This window comes from Ornithorhynchus anatinus, chromosome 7, assembly GCF_004115215.2.
Source record: "Ornithorhynchus anatinus isolate Pmale09 chromosome 7, mOrnAna1.pri.v4, whole genome shotgun sequence".
Taxonomy (NCBI): domain Eukaryota; kingdom Metazoa; phylum Chordata; class Mammalia; order Monotremata; family Ornithorhynchidae; genus Ornithorhynchus; species Ornithorhynchus anatinus.
In genome coordinates this window covers 78,697,552-78,715,502 of record NC_041734.1, presented here as the reverse complement: position 1 = coordinate 78,715,502, position 17,951 = coordinate 78,697,552, and the positions used below count along the sequence as shown (strand labels likewise).

Here is a 17,951-nt window from a genome sequence, read left to right as displayed (position 1 = left end):
GAAGAACATATCAGATTTTTGGGATCACCAACCATCTGCCAAGGAGACAGGAATGGTAGCTAGTAGGTTATATAGTAATGGTAATAAAAATAATGATAAGGTTCACTCTATTAAGAACTCTGCCACTTGTCTGCTGTGTGACCCTGGGCAAGTCACTTAACTTCTCTAGGTCTCAGTTACTTTACCTGTAAAATGAGGATTAAAACTGTGAGCCCCATGTGGGACAGGGCCTGGGTCCAACCCGATTATCTTGTATCCACCCCAGTGCTCAGTACAGGGCCTGGCTCATAAAGAGCAGTTAACAAATTCCGCTGAAAAGAAAATAAACCTCTAAGCCAGCCTCGTTAAAACGAGTTAGTCATCTCATCCCAGAAATCACAGGAGAAAAGGCTTCATTAGATCATACAGCCCTTAGACTTGAGAGACCTCTGAATGCTTCAGCAGAATTTCTCACTCTTTGTCCAATCCGGTCTTAATCGGTTCAGGAGCTTCCGCAGTTTCCCCTGAAAAAATGAATCAAGAGTCAAAGATCCTGCAACATGACTACATTTTTTCATGGCATTTGCTAATCGCTTACTGTGTGCCAGACACTGTACTAAGCGCTGGGTTAGACACAAGCTAATCTGGTTGGACACAGTCCCTGTCTCACATGGGATTCACAGTCTTAATCCCCATTTTACAGATGAGGGAACTGAGGCCCAGGAAAGTGAAGTGTCTTGCCCAGGATCACAGAGCAGACAAGTGGCACAGTGCTTTGTACAGTGAACCTTATCATCATTATTACTATATTACAAATAGCGGAGCTGGGATTAGAACCTGGTCCTTCTGACTCCCAGGCCTGGGCTCTATCCTTTAAGCCATGCTGCCTTCCCTCCTGTTATTTGTCCTCAGTATTCCTTCTCCTAAGCAGATCTCCATTCATTCATTCAATAGTATTTATTGAGCGCTTACTATGTGCAGAGCACTGTACTAAGCGCTTGGAATGTACAAATCGGCAACAGATAGAGACAGTCCCTGCCCTTTGACGGGCTTACAGTCTAATGGGGGGAGACGGGCAGACAAGAACAGTGGCAATAAATAGAATCAAGGGGAAGAACATCTCATTAAAACAATAGCAAATAAATAGAATCAGGGTGATGTACATCTCATTAAACAAAATAAATAGGGTGATGAAGATATAAACAGTTGAATGGACGAGTACCTCCACCACGGGGCCAAGTGAAAACAGTCAATCAATCAGTTGTATTTATTGAGTGCTTACTGTATGCAGAGCACTGTACTAAGCATTTGGAAGAGTACAATACAACAGAGCGTTAGTTTTTTGTTTTTTGTTTTTTTCTATATAACGTGTCTTTGAGCCCCTACTTTGTGTCAAACACTGTTCTAAACACTGGGGAGATACAAGTTTTATCAGGTTGGACACCGTCCCTGTTCCACATGGGGCTCACAAACTAAATAGGAGGGAATTTCTACATTCCAAGTGCTTAGTACAGTGCTCTGCACACAGTAAGTGCTCAATAAATATGATTGAATGAATGAATGAATAGGATTTAATCCCCATTTTACAGGTGAGGAAATGGAGGCTCAGAAGTGGATAGAGCATGGGCCTGGGAGTCAGAGGACCTGGGTTCTAATCATCACTCGTCCACTTGTCTACTGTGGGACCTTGGGCAAGTCGCTTCACTTCTCTGTTCCTCAATTACCTCATCTGTAAAATGGGGGTGAAGACTGTGAGCCCCATGTGGGACAGGGACTGTGTCCAACCTTTTACCTACCCCAGTGCTTAGTACAGTGTCTGGCATGTAATAAGTACTTAACAAATACCATAAAAAGAAAGAAATAGAATTCAAAAGTCACAAAGAGGACAATGATATGAGCATTAGATTGTTAGCTCTTCCTTTAGAGTGTAAGTTTCTCCAGGGTAGGGTAATATCACTTTATTTCGCATTTCCCAAACGCTTATTACAGTGCCCTGCACCAAATGGGAGTTCACTAGATCCTCCTCCTCCCCCTCCTCTTCCTCTTCCTCCTCTCTTCCTCCTCCTCCTCCTACTTCTTGGATTGTTACTACATTCCTCTGGACTGTAAGCTCGTTATAGGCAGGGAACATGTTATACCAAACTCTCCCAAACACTTCGTACAGTGCTCAGCCCACAGTAAGAGCTCAGTAAATACCACTGATTAATCAAGTGATTAAGTGTTTAATAAATACCTGCAACTTACCAGGAATCAAGACGGGTTCTAGTAATAGCTCTGCCACTGCCCTGCTGCGTGTTCTTGGCCAAGCCGCTTAACCTCTCTGAGCCTCAGTTTCCTCACCTGTAAAAGGAGGATAAGAAAACATGCTTTCCCTCTCTCTCTGGCCTGTAAACTCATTCATTCAATCGTATTTATTGGGTGCTTACTGTTTGCAAAGCGCTAGTACTAAGCTCTTGGGAGTGGACAATATAACAACAGTCACATTCTCTTCCCACAATGAGCTCACAGTCTAATCTAAACTCACTCTGTGCAGGGAACATGTCTACAACTCTCTTATTTTGCATTTTCCCTAGTGTTTAATGCAGTGCTCTGCACCCATTAAGTGCTCAATAAATACCACTGATTGATTGATTAGATCGTGAGCCCATGTGGTTCAGAGAATATGTCCATCCTGTTTAACTTGTATCGACTCCACCGCTTAGGGCAGCGTCTGGCAAATAGTTACAGTATTTATTGAGTGCTCACTTCCAAACTAGATTGGCTTGGACTGTACTTTGTGGACTGAAAAAGACTGATTGTCCCTTCGTAAAAATCTCCTAGAGTACATCCAAAATTTAAAAATCGATATGGGAGGGTGAGGTCTAAATAAATCTATAATCCACAGGCGTGGGTGACTGCAGTAGCCTTTGGAAATAAAACCATAAGATTTCCAAAACGTTTTTTACAATATTTCCCATCCAATTAAACTTAAATGGACTTGGTCCTGGTATAGTTAAATTTTTATTTCTTTTAAGTTATAGTATTTATTAAGTGCTTATTATGTGGCAAGCAAATAATACTGTAGTAAGCACTGGGATAGATACACGGTAATCAGGTTGGATGCAGTCCCTGACCCACATGAGGCTCACTGTTTAAGTAGGAAGGAGTAGGATTTAATCCCCATTTTACAGATGAGGAAATTGAGGCTCAGAGGAAGTGAAGCGACATGCCCAAGGTCCCTCGGCGGGCCAGGGACAGGACGGGGATTAGAATCGAGATCGTCTTAATCTCAGGCCCATGCTCTTTCCACGAGGCTACCCTGTTTTCTCTTCATTCTTAAATCCGATAAGTTTCCAAGGACAATTTCCTCCTTATGTTCCTCATCTATTAGTAGAGTTTATCGACATGGCACTCTGAAAGGATCTTTTAACACTCAGATGTTGGACAGAGTCTTTTGGCTGAACAAGAATTTTAAAGCATTTCTGGCCTTCCTGGTTTCAACAGTTCATTAGAGCTTCATGCTTTCCCAAGTCAAAAGTATGCAAGCTTGGCTGGAAAAATCAAAATTCATACAGTTTGAGCGAATCCAAAAAACAGTATGTCCAGTTTTAGTTTCATATGCATTTGCTTTCTTTTCCCCCCTTTTCTCAGTCTCGTTTTATGGACCTATGGATTTTCTTTCATTCATTCATTCAATCGTATTTATTGAAATAAAATTTATTTATTTACTGTGTGCAGAGCATTCATTCATTCATTCAATAGCATTTATTGAGCGCTTACTATGTGCAGAGGACTGTACTAAGCGCTTGGAATGTACAAATCGGCAACAGGTAGAGACAATCCCTACCCACAGCGGGCTCACTGTCTAGAAGGGAGTAGACAAACATCAGAACAGGTAAACAGGCATCAGTAGCATCATTATAAATAAATAGAATTATAGATATATACACATCATTAATACAAATGTATAGAATTATAATTATAAATATGTACATATATACACAAGTTCTGTGGGGGTGGGGGGTAGAGCAGAGGGAGGGAGTCGGGGCGTTTTGAGGGGAGGGGGAGCAGAGGAAAAGGGGGTGCAGTCTGGGAAGGCCTCCTGGAGGAAGTGAGCTCTCAGTAAGGCTTTGAAGGTCGTAAGTGTGATTGTTTGGCGGATTTGAGGAGGGAGGGCTCAGACCGAGGGATACAGATCTTGCCTTATATGCGGATGGATCTGATTGTGGGCAGAGGTCATGTCACCGACTCTATTTTATTGTTCTCCCCAAGTGCTTAGTACAGTGCTCTGCACCCAACAAGTGCTCAATAAATATCATTAAGGGAAACAGCATAGCGCAGTGAATAGAGCACGGGGCTGGGAGTCATGAGGTCATGGGTTCTAACTCCGAATCTTCCACTTGTCTGCTGTGTTACCTTGGGCAAGTCACAACTTCCCTGAGCCCCAGTTACCTCATCTGTAAAATGGAGATTGAGACTGTGAGCCCCATGTGGGACAGGGACTGTGACCAACCCAATTTGCTTGTGTCCACCCCAGCGCTTCATACGATGCCTGGCACATAGTAAGCGCTTAACAAATACCATAATAATAATAATTATTATTATTGATTTTTTAATGGTATTTGTTAAGCGCTTACGATGTGCTTACCCTAGAGTTTAGTACAATGCACATAGTAAGAGCTTAACAAATATCATAATTATTCTTATTATTGATTACAATCTTTTTATGGTATTTGTTAAGCACTTATTATGTGCATGGTATTAAACTCTGGGATAGACACAACGTAATCACTTGTCCCGCATAGGGCTCATAGTTTCAATCCCCATTTTCCAGATGAGGTCACTGAGACACAGACAAGCGACGTGACTTGCCCAAGGTCACCCAGCAGACACGTGGTGGAAGCGGGATTAGAATCCAGGTCCTTCGGACTCCCAGCCTGTGCTCTATCCATTGGGCCATTCCGCCTCCTGACTTGAAATATGGACCCTTGCATTCGATCCATGGATGTGGACAAGTTCTCTGGATGCAGGTACATGTGAATATATGGAACATTCGTTTGCAATAATAATAATAATTATGGTATTTGTTAAGCGCTTACTATGTGCCAGGCACCGTACTAAGTCCTGGGGTGGTTACAAGCAAATCCAGTTGGACACAGTCCCTGTCCCACATGGAGCTCACAGTCTCGATCCTCATTTTACAGATGGGGCCCAGAGAAGTTAAGTCCCAAGATCACACAGCAGACAAGTGGTGGAGCCAGGATTAGAACCCATGACCTTCTGACTCCCAGGCCTGTGCTCTATCCACTACGCCATGCTGCTTCTATTTGCTTCTTTGGCCCATTGGCTCGACAGACGACTGCCTAACGGGATACAGACCGTCAGCATCGAGCTGCGTGCTAGATAAAGACCAGCTAACCCAGCTGTTTACCCCAATCCAAAACTCGTTTACAGTAGAATAAACATGGTGGTCCCTGCCTCAGAGTGTTTATAAAGGGGTTTTCTCCAAACCCCAGTGAGCTCTCTTTCACCTTTCCGCACCCTGGGTGTGCAGGGAGGGTTGGCTTCAAATCCTTGGGGAACGTGGTAACCACAAGGGTTTCTAGCCGTCAGGAAGAAGTCAGGCGACTCCGGCTTTCATTCATTCATTCATTCAATAGTATTTATTGAGCGCTTACTATGTGCAGAGCACTGTACTAAGCACTTGGAATGGACAAATCGGTAACAGATAGAGACGGTCCCTGCCCTTTGACGGGCGCACAGTCTAATCGGGGGAGACGGACAGACAAGAACAATAGTAATAAATAGAATCAAGGGGATGAACATCTCATTAAAACAATAGCAAATAAATAGAATCAAGGCAATGTACATCTCATTAACATTAACAGAAGGCTTGGGGCTTTCTGGCTAAGCGAAATGGCCAGACCCCACAGTAGCTTCCAGAAAGCTCCCACTTTTCTTCCTGAAGGGCCTGGAGAAGAACTGTGGCCTAGTGGGTAGAGCACGGGTCTGGGAGTCAGAAGGTCAAGGGTTCAAATCCCGGCTCCGCCACTTGTCTGTTGGGTGACCTTGGGCGAGTCACTTCACGTCTCTGGACATCAGTTCCCTCATCTGTCAAATGGGGATCGAGACGGTGAGCGCCACGTGGGACAGGGACTGTGTCCAGGCTGATGAACTTGTCTCCACCCTAGCGCTTAGAACGGTGCCTGGCTCACAGTCAGTGCTTAACAATTACCTTAATTATTATTATCATTGTGTTCACGCTAGGTTTGGGCAGAAATGGCCCTGCCCGGCGTAACACAAGTGACTTCACGTCTGTCCCAATGTTTGGTGTTCGCAAATGCCATCACTAACCACCCACCTTATCTCTAGCATGACCTCAATTCCCACTTGGCGGGATGAGGGGCGATTTGAAAGACCCAGCGTCTCTTGCAGGCAGCAGACAGAACTGTCAACTCCTTGTGGGGAGGGAACTTGTCTACCCACTCTGTTCTATTGTCCTCTCCCAAACGCTTAGTCCAGTGCTCTGCACACAGTAAGCGCTAAATAAATACCACTGATTGATTCATTGAACTGAGCGGGTTGGTCCCAGGAGAAGACACAGCTTTCTCTGCTCCCCGCTATTTCAATGATTCTTTGGGACTGTAATCTGGGTTTCCTTATGCTGCTTAAGACACACCTCTTCCAAAAGGTCTTCCCTAATAAAGCCCTTTTTTCATTCATTCAGTCAGTTGTATTTATTGAGCGCTTACTGTGTGCAGAGCACTGGACTAAGCGACTGGAAAGTACAATTCAGCAATAAAGAGAGACAATCTCTGCCCACACCGGGATTACTTGACTCCCTCTCCCTTCTGCATCGTCTATGCTCTTGGATCTATGATCTCTGGGTGTTTGATATTTTCCCTACCTTCAACCTCACAGCACTTTTTTTTAATGGTATTTGTTAAGTGCTTACTACGTGCCAGACATTGAACTAAGCACTAGGGTAGATGCAAGCTAATCAGGTTGGACACAGTCCATGTCCCATGTGGGGCTCACAGTCTTAAGCCTCATTTTACAGATGAGATAAATTATTGATTAGGCTGTAAGCCCGTCAACGGGCAGGGACTGTCTCTATCTGTTGCCGATTTGTACATTCCAAGCACTTAGTACAGTGCTCTGCACATAGTAAGCACTCAATAAATACTATTGAATGAATAAATGAGGACCAGTGAAGGGAAGTGACCTGCCCAAAGTCACACAGCAGACAAATGGCGGAGTCAGGATTAGAACCCAGGTCCTTCTGACTCTCAGGTTTGTGTTCTATCCACTAGGCCTTGCTGCTTCTCTAATGTATACTTATATGCCATTATCTTTAAATTATATATTATAAATCACATATATTTTAAAGTCTGTCTCCCCTCCTAGACTGTAAGCTCACTGTCGGCAAGGAATGCGTCTGCTAATTCTGTTATAGCGTACTTAGTATAGTGTTCTGCACATTCGATAGTATTTACTGAGCGCTTAACTATATGCAGAGCTCTGTACTAAGCACAATAATCACTCAACAATTACCACTGATTGATTGTTCTCAATGTTTTCTAGGAGGGGAATTCTTTAATGCAATAATTATGGCATTTGTTAAGCACTTACTATGTGCCAAGCACCGTTCTAAACCCCGAGATATCTACAAGGCTATCAGTTTGGACAAAGTCCCTGTCCCTCATGGGGCTCACAGTCTAGGTAGGAAGGAGTAGGATCCAATTCCCATTTTTACAGAGGAAACTGAGGCCCAGAGAAGCGAAGTGACTAGCCCAAGATCCCAAACCTGACAAGGGGTGGGGCCGGGATTAGAACCAGGTCCTTCTCTATCCATTAGGCTATGCCGCTTCTCTGGGCTTTGAGGAAGTCTTAGAGGCCCAAATTGCTATGAAGTCGCTTTTAAATTTTAAAACCCCAACTCCATCTTCCCTAAGGACTGGTTGGCGAAATGTCTCTTTCCACTGTCTTCCGCTGTCAGCGGAAGCTGGAAGACTGGGGGCCCAAGTTAGAAAGTGAACGTGGTGGGAACTGGGTGGAAAGAGACCCGAGGGAAGCGGCTATTTCCCCTCCCCCACTCTGTGTTTCCCCCTTCCCCCCTCATTATTGTCCCCTTCTCCCGCCCAGCCCCTGCCTGCTCAATCTCATCTCAGTTTGGAGGCAGGAGACATGGAATTCATCATCTTTTAGGCTCAACAAATCATCCCTAATGATTTTAACATTTAGAATCCAGAAACCTCCCAACAGCATTGTGCTAAGCCCATTTTGCCTTAATTTTTCTGTCACATTTCAGGGGAAGTTCATTCCATATGTTTTGGATTCATTTTCCCTCACCGAGAAGCTGTTTCACAAGAACCACGTGTAGTCTGAGAAGAGTGCTTACGAGCCCTTGCATAAAACGGCGGGGTCTAGTGGAAAAAGCCCGGGCCTGGTAGTCAGAAGGTCCTGAGTTCTAACCCTGACTCCGCCACTTGACTGCTGGGTGACCTTGGGCAAGTCCTTTCACTTCTCCATGCCTCAATTACCTCATCTGTAAAATGGTGATTGAGACAGTGAGCCTCATGTGGGACAGGGACTGTGTCCAACCCTGATTAGCTTGTATGCACCCTAGTGCTTAGTACAGGGTCTGACACATAGTAAGGGCTTTAAATCACTCAATCACTTTGCCACCTCCTAACTCACCTAGCTACTCCGCTACTATACACCAGCCTGCATGCTTCTCTCCTCCCATATTAATCATCTCACTGGGCCTCTATCTCATCTATCTCACCGCCGACATCTCACCACATCCTGCCTCTGGCCTGAAACGCCCTCCCTCCTCATATCTGACAGACAATCACCCTCCCTTCCTTCGAAACCTTACTGAAGGCCCAACTCCAAAGGCCTTTCCTAACTAAGGCTTTCTAAGAGACCTTTCCTCTTCTCTCTCTCTCTTCTGCATCCCTCTGACTGGCTCCCTTTATTCATCCTCCCTTCCAGCCCCATAGCACTTAGGTCCTTATCTGACATTTATTTAATGAATGAATTTATTTCCATTAATGTCTGTCTCCCCCTCTAGACTGCAAGCTCACTTTGGACAGGGAATGCATCTCAGCGTGACTCAGTGGAAAGAAGCCGGACTTGGGAGTCAGAGGTCATGGGTTCTAATTCCAACTCTGCCACTTGTCAGCTGTGTGACTTTGGGCATATCCTTTCACTTCTCTGTGCCTCAGTTACCTCATCTGTAAAGTGGGCATTGAGACTGTGAGCCCATATGGGACAGGGACTGTGTCCAACTCTGATTACCTTGTATCCACCCTAGCACTTACCTGTCTGTATATTTACGCATTTATCTCATCTGTCAAATGGGGATTAAGACTGTGAGCCCCACATGGGACAACCTGATCACCTTGTATTCCCCCAACACTTAGAACAGTGCTTTGCACATAGTAAGCGCTTAACAAATACCATCATCATCATTATTATTATGGAATCTGTTAGGCACTTACTATATGCCAGGAACTGTACTAAGCACTGGGGTGGATGCAAGCAAATTGGGTTGGACACAGTCCCTGTCCCTGTCCCATGTGGGGCTCACACTCTTAATCCCCATTTGACAGATGAAGGAACTGAGGCACAGAGAAGTAAAGTGATTTGCCCAAGTTCAAATAGCAGATAAATGGCAGAGACAGGATTAGAACTCATGACCTTCTGACTCCTACATCCATGCTCTACCCACTACACCATGAAGCTCCTTTATATTGTTGTATTGTACTCTCTCAAATGCTTAGTACAGTGCTTTGTACACAGTAAGCACTCAATAAATGCAACTGACCATAATAATAATAATGTTGGTATTTGTTAAGCGTTTACTATGTGCCAAGCACTGTTCTAAGTGCTAGGGGAGATAAAAAGTAATCAGGTTGTCCCACGTGGGGCTCACCGTCTTCATCTCCATTTTACAGATGAGGTAACTGAGGCACAGAGAAGTGAGGTGACTTGCCCAAGGTCACACAGCTGACAAGTGGCAGAGTGGAGAGAAGAACCCACGACCTCTGACGCCCAAGCCCGGGCTCTTTCCATTAAGCCACGCTGCTTCTCGAATAAGAACCAAATGTGTTCAGAGAACCTTTCTTTCCTTCACTGTAAGGGACAGGGGGACTTTAAGTGCAGGAGGGAGACTGAGCTCCTTGTGGGCAGGGAATGTGTTTATTTATTATTATACTGGACTCTCCCAAGTGCTTAGGACAGTGCCCTGCACATAGTAAGCTCTCAATAAATACAACTGAATGAATGAATGAGAATTTTATCGGTGAACTTCCTCAGCTAGCCCCGGCATGGAGAGTGATAATGGATGATCTCTATGCCTTTGGGGAGACTCATGGGCTTTAGCCATAGAATGTTGCCAACACAAGGGTTGCAGATGCTTGTGGACAGTGAGAAGACACAAACTCATGACAGTAAGAAGGTCACGGGTTCTAATTCGTCCTCTGCCACTTGTCTGCTGTGTGACCTTAGGCAAGTCACTTCACTTCTCTGGGCCTCAGTGACCTCATCTGTCAAATAGGGGTGGAGATTGAGAACCCAGTGTGGGACAGGGACTGTGTCCAACCCGATTTGCTTGTATCCACCCCAGCGCTTAGTACAGTGCCTGGCACATAGTAAGCACTTAACAAATACCATAATTACTATTAGTAGTAGTAGAACACCCCCCAAACTGCATTAAAAGAAAGGGAGAAGTGGAGACCTTTAGGACAACGTGGAGGCTAACCAGGGTGCAGGCTTAATTAATAATTATTATAATAATAATAGCGGTATTTGTTAAGCACTTACTTCGTGCCTGCTACTGTACTGCACTGGGGTGGATACAGACAAATTGGGTTGGACACTCCCTTTCCCACATGGGACTCACAGTCATAGTCCCCATTTTACAGATAAAGTAACTGAGGCAGAGAGAAGTGAAGTGACTTGCCCAAGATCACACAGCAGAGAAGTGGCAGAGCCGGAATTAGAACCCAGGTCCTTCTGAGTCCCAGGCCCATGTTCTATCCACTAGGCCAGTCTGCTTCATGAAGTGAAGGCATTCGTAAAGTGATTCTGGAGATTCTTTTGTCCTGGACTCAGTCAGTCAATGAGTGGTATTTACTGGGCACTTACTGTGTGCACGACACTGTACTAAGCACTTGGAAGAGGATGGTACAACAGAGTTGGAAAACATGTTCCCTGCACCCAAAAGGTTTACAGTCTAGAGAGGGAGACAGGCATTGGAATAAATTAAAAATATGGACGTACATGTTGTGGGGCTGAGGGTGGAGTGACTATCAAGGGCTTAAAAGAATGGCTTATTGACATTGTTCTTGTCTGTCTGTCTCCCCCGATTAGACTGTAAGCCTGTCAAAGGGCAGGGACTGTCTCTGTTACCGGTTTGTACATTCCAAGCACTTAGTACAGTGCTCTGCACATAGTAAGCGCTCAATAAATACTACTGAATGAAGGAAAAGAAGCAGAAGCAGCGTGGCTTAGTGGCCAGAGCCCGGGCTTGTGAGCCTGATGGGTCGAGGGTTCTAATCCCAGCTGTGTGACTTTGGGCAGCTGTGTGACTCTGGGAAAGTCACTTCACTTCTCTGTGCCTCAGTTCCCTCATCTGAAAAATGGGGATTAAGACTGTGAGCCCCACGTAGGATAACCTGATTACCTTGTATCTACCCCAGTGCTCAGAACAGTGTTTGGCACATAGTAAGCACTTAACAAATACCATCATTTTTTCCAGCACTTAGTACAGTGTCTGACAATGAAGTTAAGTGCTTAACAAATACCATAATGATTAAATCCAAGTGCAGAGATGACACAGAAGGGAGAGAGAGTAGGGGAAATGAGGATTTAGCTAGGGAAGCTCTCTCGGAGGAGATGTGATTTTAGGAGGGTGTTGGAGGTGGGAGAGTAGTGATCTGTCAGGACGAAGGAGGGTTCTGGGCCAGAAGGAGGATGGGGCAAGAGGTTGACGGCCAGAGAGAAGAGATTGGGGGACGGTGAGTAGGTATGTGTTAGAGAAGCAAAGTGCTCAGGCTGGGATGTAGTTGGAAATCAGTGAGATAAAATAGGGCAGGGAGGGTGATCCTGTCACTGTCCTCTCCTGGTTCTCCTCATCTCTCTGGCCGCTCATTCTCAGTCTCCTTTGCGGGCTCCTCCCCTGCCTCCCATCCCCTAATTGTGGGAGTCCCTCAACGTTCAGTTCTGGGTTCCCTTCTATTCTTCATCTGCACCCACTCCCTTGAAGAACTCATTCGCTCCCATGGCTTCAACTACCACCTCTATGCCGATGATTCGCAAATCTCCATCTCCAGGCCTGATCTCGCTCCCTCTCTGCAGTCTTGCATCTCCTCTTGCCTTCAAGACATCTCGACTTGGATGTCTTCCTGTCACCTCAAGTTTTAACATGTGCAAAACAGAATTCCTTATCTTCCCCCCCAAACCCTGTCCTCCCCTTCACTTTCCCATCACTGTAGATGGCACTACCTTCTTTCTTGTCTCAACCCACATATTCAACTCATCACTAAATACTGTCCATTCCACCTTCGCAACATCATTAAAATCCATCCTTTTCTCTCTGTCAACAGCTATCGCATTAATACATTCACTTATCCTCTCCCACCTAAATTACCATATCAGCCTCCTTGCTGACTTCCCAGCCTCCTGCCTCTCCCCGCTCCAGTCCATACTTCACTCTGCTGCCCAGATCATTTTTCGACAAAAACATTCAGGCCATGTTTCCCCACTCCTCAAGAAACTCCAGTAGTTGCCCATCCACCTTCACACCTCCTCATCATTGGCTTCGAAGCACTGAAACACCTTATCCCCACCTACCTCACCTCGCTGCTCTCCTACTCCAACCCAGCCTGCACACTTCACTCCTCTAATGCCAAACTCCTCACTGTACCTCCATCTCGTCTATCTCACCACCGACCCCTCACCCTCGTTCTGCATCTGGCCTGAAATACCCTCCCTTCTCAAATCCGACAATGACCCTCCCCCCATTCAAAGCCTTATTGACGGCACAATATAACACTCCCTTCTCAACAGCACTGATTCGTTCCCTTTATTCACCTCCCCCGACTCAGCCCCACACCACTTATGTACAGATCTGTAATTTATTTATTCATATTAATGTCTGTCTTCTCTTCTAGACTGTACGCTCATTTTGGGCAGGGAATATGTCAGTGCTATACTGTACACTCCCAAGTGCTTAATACAGTCTTCTGAACACAGTATGCCCTCAGTAAATACAACTGAATGAATGAGTGAATTCCAATCGAAATTGCAACCCAAATTATCAGACAAAGCCAAGAGGTCCGAAGAGCAAAGCGAACAGTCAATGTTGCTGGATCCCATGTGGAAATGGAACAAAAATCGCTGAACTCCCACATTTAGGGCCCTGACAAACAAATTAAGCGTCTCGACAAGATGTCTGCACTGAAAAATCCATTTGGGCTTTTTCGCAACAGAGCAGAATTTGTTAAAGAGTTCAATATCTGCTTTGTTTATGAAGTTTTAATTTTAATACTATTGGGTTACTCTGATGGAATAAACAAGGAGCACTGCTGTTCGGCTCGCTGTGGTCGTGAATTACAAAGCCCTCTACAACCATGTCGAAGCTCTTTAGACTCTCGGTTTCGATAGATTGTATGAGTGTCAATGTTTGTGTGTACATGTGGGTTTGTGTGACACGAATACAGACTTCAATAATGTGTGAGTTGCATTCATACCTTGGGGTCATGGGAAAATCACATTAGAGTATCGACTCAAGGGGAATTTTGAGGTTGGGAGATTTGTACATTCCAAGCGCTTAGTACAGTGCTCTGCACATAGTAAGCGTTCAATAAATACGATTGAATGAATGAATGAGATACGGTTTCAAGATTTCACCAGAACCAATATAACTTGGTTCGATTCGTTGTTATGTCAAGCATCGCCATTGATGGAATTTATTGAGCACTTACTGAGTGCAAAGCACTATACTAAGCTCTTGAAGCATATAATATAGTAGAGTTGGTAGACACATTACCCCCGTTCCCAGAGTCGCACCTGGAGAGTTTCCAGTTCTATACCAGTCTCGGCTATGGGAGGGAGAGTGAAGCAGAGGCCTAATCATTCCATTCCCAGCTTGGGCAGTGGCTAGCGAGTGGCAGGCCATCGGCTACATATCAAAACTCCCCTGTGCTGGGCAGCAGCGGCAGGGGAGAGAGTCGACGGTGGAGAGTCAAGTTTATTGCGCGGAAGGAGGCAATGGTCAACCACTTCTGGATTTTTCCTGAGAAAACTCTCTTGATCCACTACTAGAACAGTTGCAGTTGGAGGTGGGGCGATCTGGGAGAGATGTGTCCATGGTGTCACCGCGGGTTGGAGAAGACTTGACAGCATAAGAAAAGTAGTTATAATAATAATTGTAGTGGTATTTGTTAAGCACTTACTATGTGCCAAGCACTGTCTAAGCCCGGGGGTGGGGGGACATACAAGGTTATCAGGTTGTCCCACTTGGGGTTCACAGTCTTAATTCCCATTTTAATGGTGGTATTTGTTAAGTGCTTACTACATGCAAAGCACTGTTCTAAGCGCTGGGGGGATACAAGGTGATCAGGTTGTCCCACGTGGGGCTCACAGTGTTAATCCCTATTTTACAGATGAGGTAACTGAGGCCAAGAGAAGTTAAGTGACTTGCCTAAAGTCACACAGCTGGCAAGCGGCGGAGCCAGGATTAGAACCCATGACCTCTGACTCCCAAGCCCGGGCTCTTTCCACTGAGCCACGCTATCCCGCCGTCGACCCCTAGCCTACGTCCTACCGTCGTTCCGGAACGCCCTCCCTCCTCACGTCTGCCAAACTAACTCTCTTCACCTCTTCAAAGCCCTACTGAGAGCTCACCTCCTCCAGGAGGCCTTCCCATACTGAGCCCCCCTTTCCCTCTACTCCCCCTTCCCCTCCCCTCAGCACTGTGCTCATTTGTATATATTATTTATTACCCTATTTATTTTGTTAATGAGGAGTACATCCCCTTGATTCTACTTATCTTGTTGACATTGTCTTGTTTTGTTCTGTTTTATTTTGCTATCTATTTCCCCCGTTTAGACTGTGAGCCCATCATTGGGCAGGGATGGTCTCTATCTGTTGCCGAATTGTACATTCCAAGTGCTTAGTCCAGTACTCTGCCCATAGTAAGCGCTCAGTAAATATGAATGAATGAATGCTTCTCTACTAACAGTAGCAGTACTTGAATGGGAGTAATAGTAATAAAAATAGTGGTGATAATAGTTGTAATAGTGGAGGTAGAAATTTTTGTAAGAGGAGTAGAAATGATAGTAGTAGAAGAACAGCATGTACTGAACACCCATCGAGTGGAACGCACTGTATCAGAACTCCTTCCTGGCCCAGATAATTATAAAAATGAAAATGACATTTGTTAAGCTGGAGAAGCAGAGTGTAGTGTTTAGAGCACAGGCCTGGGAGTCAGAAGGACCCGGGTCCTAATCCTGGGCTCCGTTACTTGTCTGTTGTGAGACCTTGGCCAAGTCGCTTCACTTCTCTGTGCCTCAGTGACCTCATCTGTAAAATGGGGGATTGAGACTGTGAGCCCCACGTGGGTCAGGGACCGTGTCCAACCCGGTTTGCTTTTTATCCACACCAGCACTTAGTACAGTGCCTGGCACATAAAAGCACTTAAAAAAAACACAAGAGTAATAATAACAATTATTATTATTATTAAGCTCTGCATAGACTAAGCGCTCCAGAAATACCGTCAATTGATTGATCAGCCATGATTGCATTTGCACTAATATGCTGGTTTTCTCTGAAAAAATTTTCAGTTTTAGACAGTCAGATGTCTTTGATTTCCCTAGTTGGGCATTCTGGGTATGTTTCAAATCATGCCACAACAGAATTGAAATTACGCCTGGGTGTGCAGTTGGACTTTGGTATTGAGCGATCCAGATTTTATGGCAGATCTCTGAGGGTTTGGCACTGAGCAAGAGCCATTTTATCACTGAATCCTCACACAGGCACTTTATGATTTCCAAGCCAAGGCCCCAGTGGTACTCTGAGATAGACTGCATCGTTACCCCTAAATCAATTATATGCACCAAAAAGAGACCATCCAAATAGACATTAAATAAGGTAGTTTCCATTCATACAGCTCCTACCCCTTAATCTGACATCGATTTGAAGATGGGAGACTTGAAGCAGCATAACGTAGTGTAGAACCCGAGTCAGAAGGTCATGGGTTCTAATCTCAGCTCCGCTGCTTGTCTGCTGTGTGTGACCTTGGGCAAATCGCTTCACTTCTCTAGGCCTTAGTTCCCTCATCTGTAAAATGGAGATTAAAACTGTGGGCCCCATGTGAGGATTGGCTTGTCTCCACCCCTGCTCCTAGTACGGTGTCTGGCACATAGTAAGTGCTTAAATACCATAATTATTATCATTATTATTAGACACAGTTCTGTGACAAAACTGATTTACTACTGTTGAGTGGGAAGATATGGCTTTGACTGGCAGCTGGAAGTGTGCGTATTGCCAAAATAAAAACTCAACGTTTGGACTGAATGACAAGAGTTTCCCTATTTTAATTCTGGTTAAATAGTACAAAGAATGGTTAGAGCAGTAGCAGAGATATGAAGAGTAAATGATAGATATCTATTATATCATATACCTCCAAAGGTTTGGCACTGGGAAATGTTATTTTATAATTATGATGATGATGATAATAATAATAATGGTATTTGTTAAGCACTATGTGCCAGGCACCGTACTAAGTACTGGGCTGGATACAAGCAAATTCATTCAATAGTATTTATTGAGCGCTTACTATGTTCAGAGCACTGTACTAAGTGCTTGGAATGTACAATTCAGCAACAGATAGAAACAATCCCTGCCCAATAATTGGCTCACAGTTTAAACGAATCAGGTTGGACACAGTCCCTGACCCACAAAGGGCTTACAGTCTTAATCACCATTTTACAGATGAAGTAAGTGAGGCACAGAGAAGTAAAGTGACTTGCCCAAAGGCCACAGAGCCGACAAGTGGTGGAGCTGAGATTAGAACCCATTCCCTTCTGACTCCCAGGCCCGTGCTCTTCTTCTACTGAGAAGCTCTGCTTCTATTGAGACCTGGGAGTCAGAGAACCTGATTTCGAATCCTGACTTTGCCACTCTGCTCTATGACTCTGGGCAAGTCACTTCACTTCTCTGTGCCTCACTTACTTCATCTGTAAAATGGGGAATAACTCCTACACATTCCTCCAAAGATTGTGTGTCAAGTGGGACAGGGACTATGTCCAATCTATCTTGTATCTACCCCAGCACTTAGTACAGTGCTTGGCACATCGTAAGCACTTAACAAGTATTGTAATCATGATAATGATGATACTAATAATAATATCCTTTGATTCCCATGACCTTTCTATTAGGCCACACTGCTAATTCTGCCACTGGGCTGTAGTCAAAACAGCTAGAGAAAACCTCAATCCACCAGTGGTATTTAATGAGCAGCTAAAATTCAAGGCACAGTAAATGCTTAGGAGAATCAGTAGTAGCAAGATAAACATTCCCTCCCCTTATGGAGCCTGTAGTCTAATGGGAGAGACAGGTATATATTATTTACAGTTATTCAAAACAAGAGGAAGAACAAGAGGAAAGCATGAGAAAGCTCCAGTCCATACTTCACTCTGCAGTCCAGATCATTTTTTCTACAGAAACATTCAGGACATGTCACCCCCGCTCCTCAAAAAACTCTAGCGGTTGCCCATCCACCTCCATATCAGACAAAACCTCCTCACCATTGGCTATAAAACAGTCCATCACCTTGCCCCCTCCTACCTCAACTCTCTTCTCTCCTTCTACAACCCAGCCCACACACTTCTCTCCTCCAGTGCTCACCTTCTCTCTGTGCCTCCATCTCACCTGTCTCACCGTCAACCCATAGCCCAAGTCCCTCTGGCCCGGAATGCCCG

General features: G+C 44.9%; 1 long non-coding RNA gene across 1 annotated transcript; it reads right to left on the bottom strand.

Moving 5' to 3' along the window:
• Positions 1-323: 323 nt before the first annotated feature.
• On the bottom strand, positions 324-2,314 carry LOC120638484. Its single transcript, XR_005660162.1, has 2 exons — positions 2,224-2,314; positions 324-503 (listed from the first exon to the last, which is right to left on the bottom strand). It is a non-coding gene; the product is annotated as an uncharacterized LOC120638484 (long non-coding RNA).
• Positions 2,315-17,951: the final 15,637 nt, after the last annotated feature.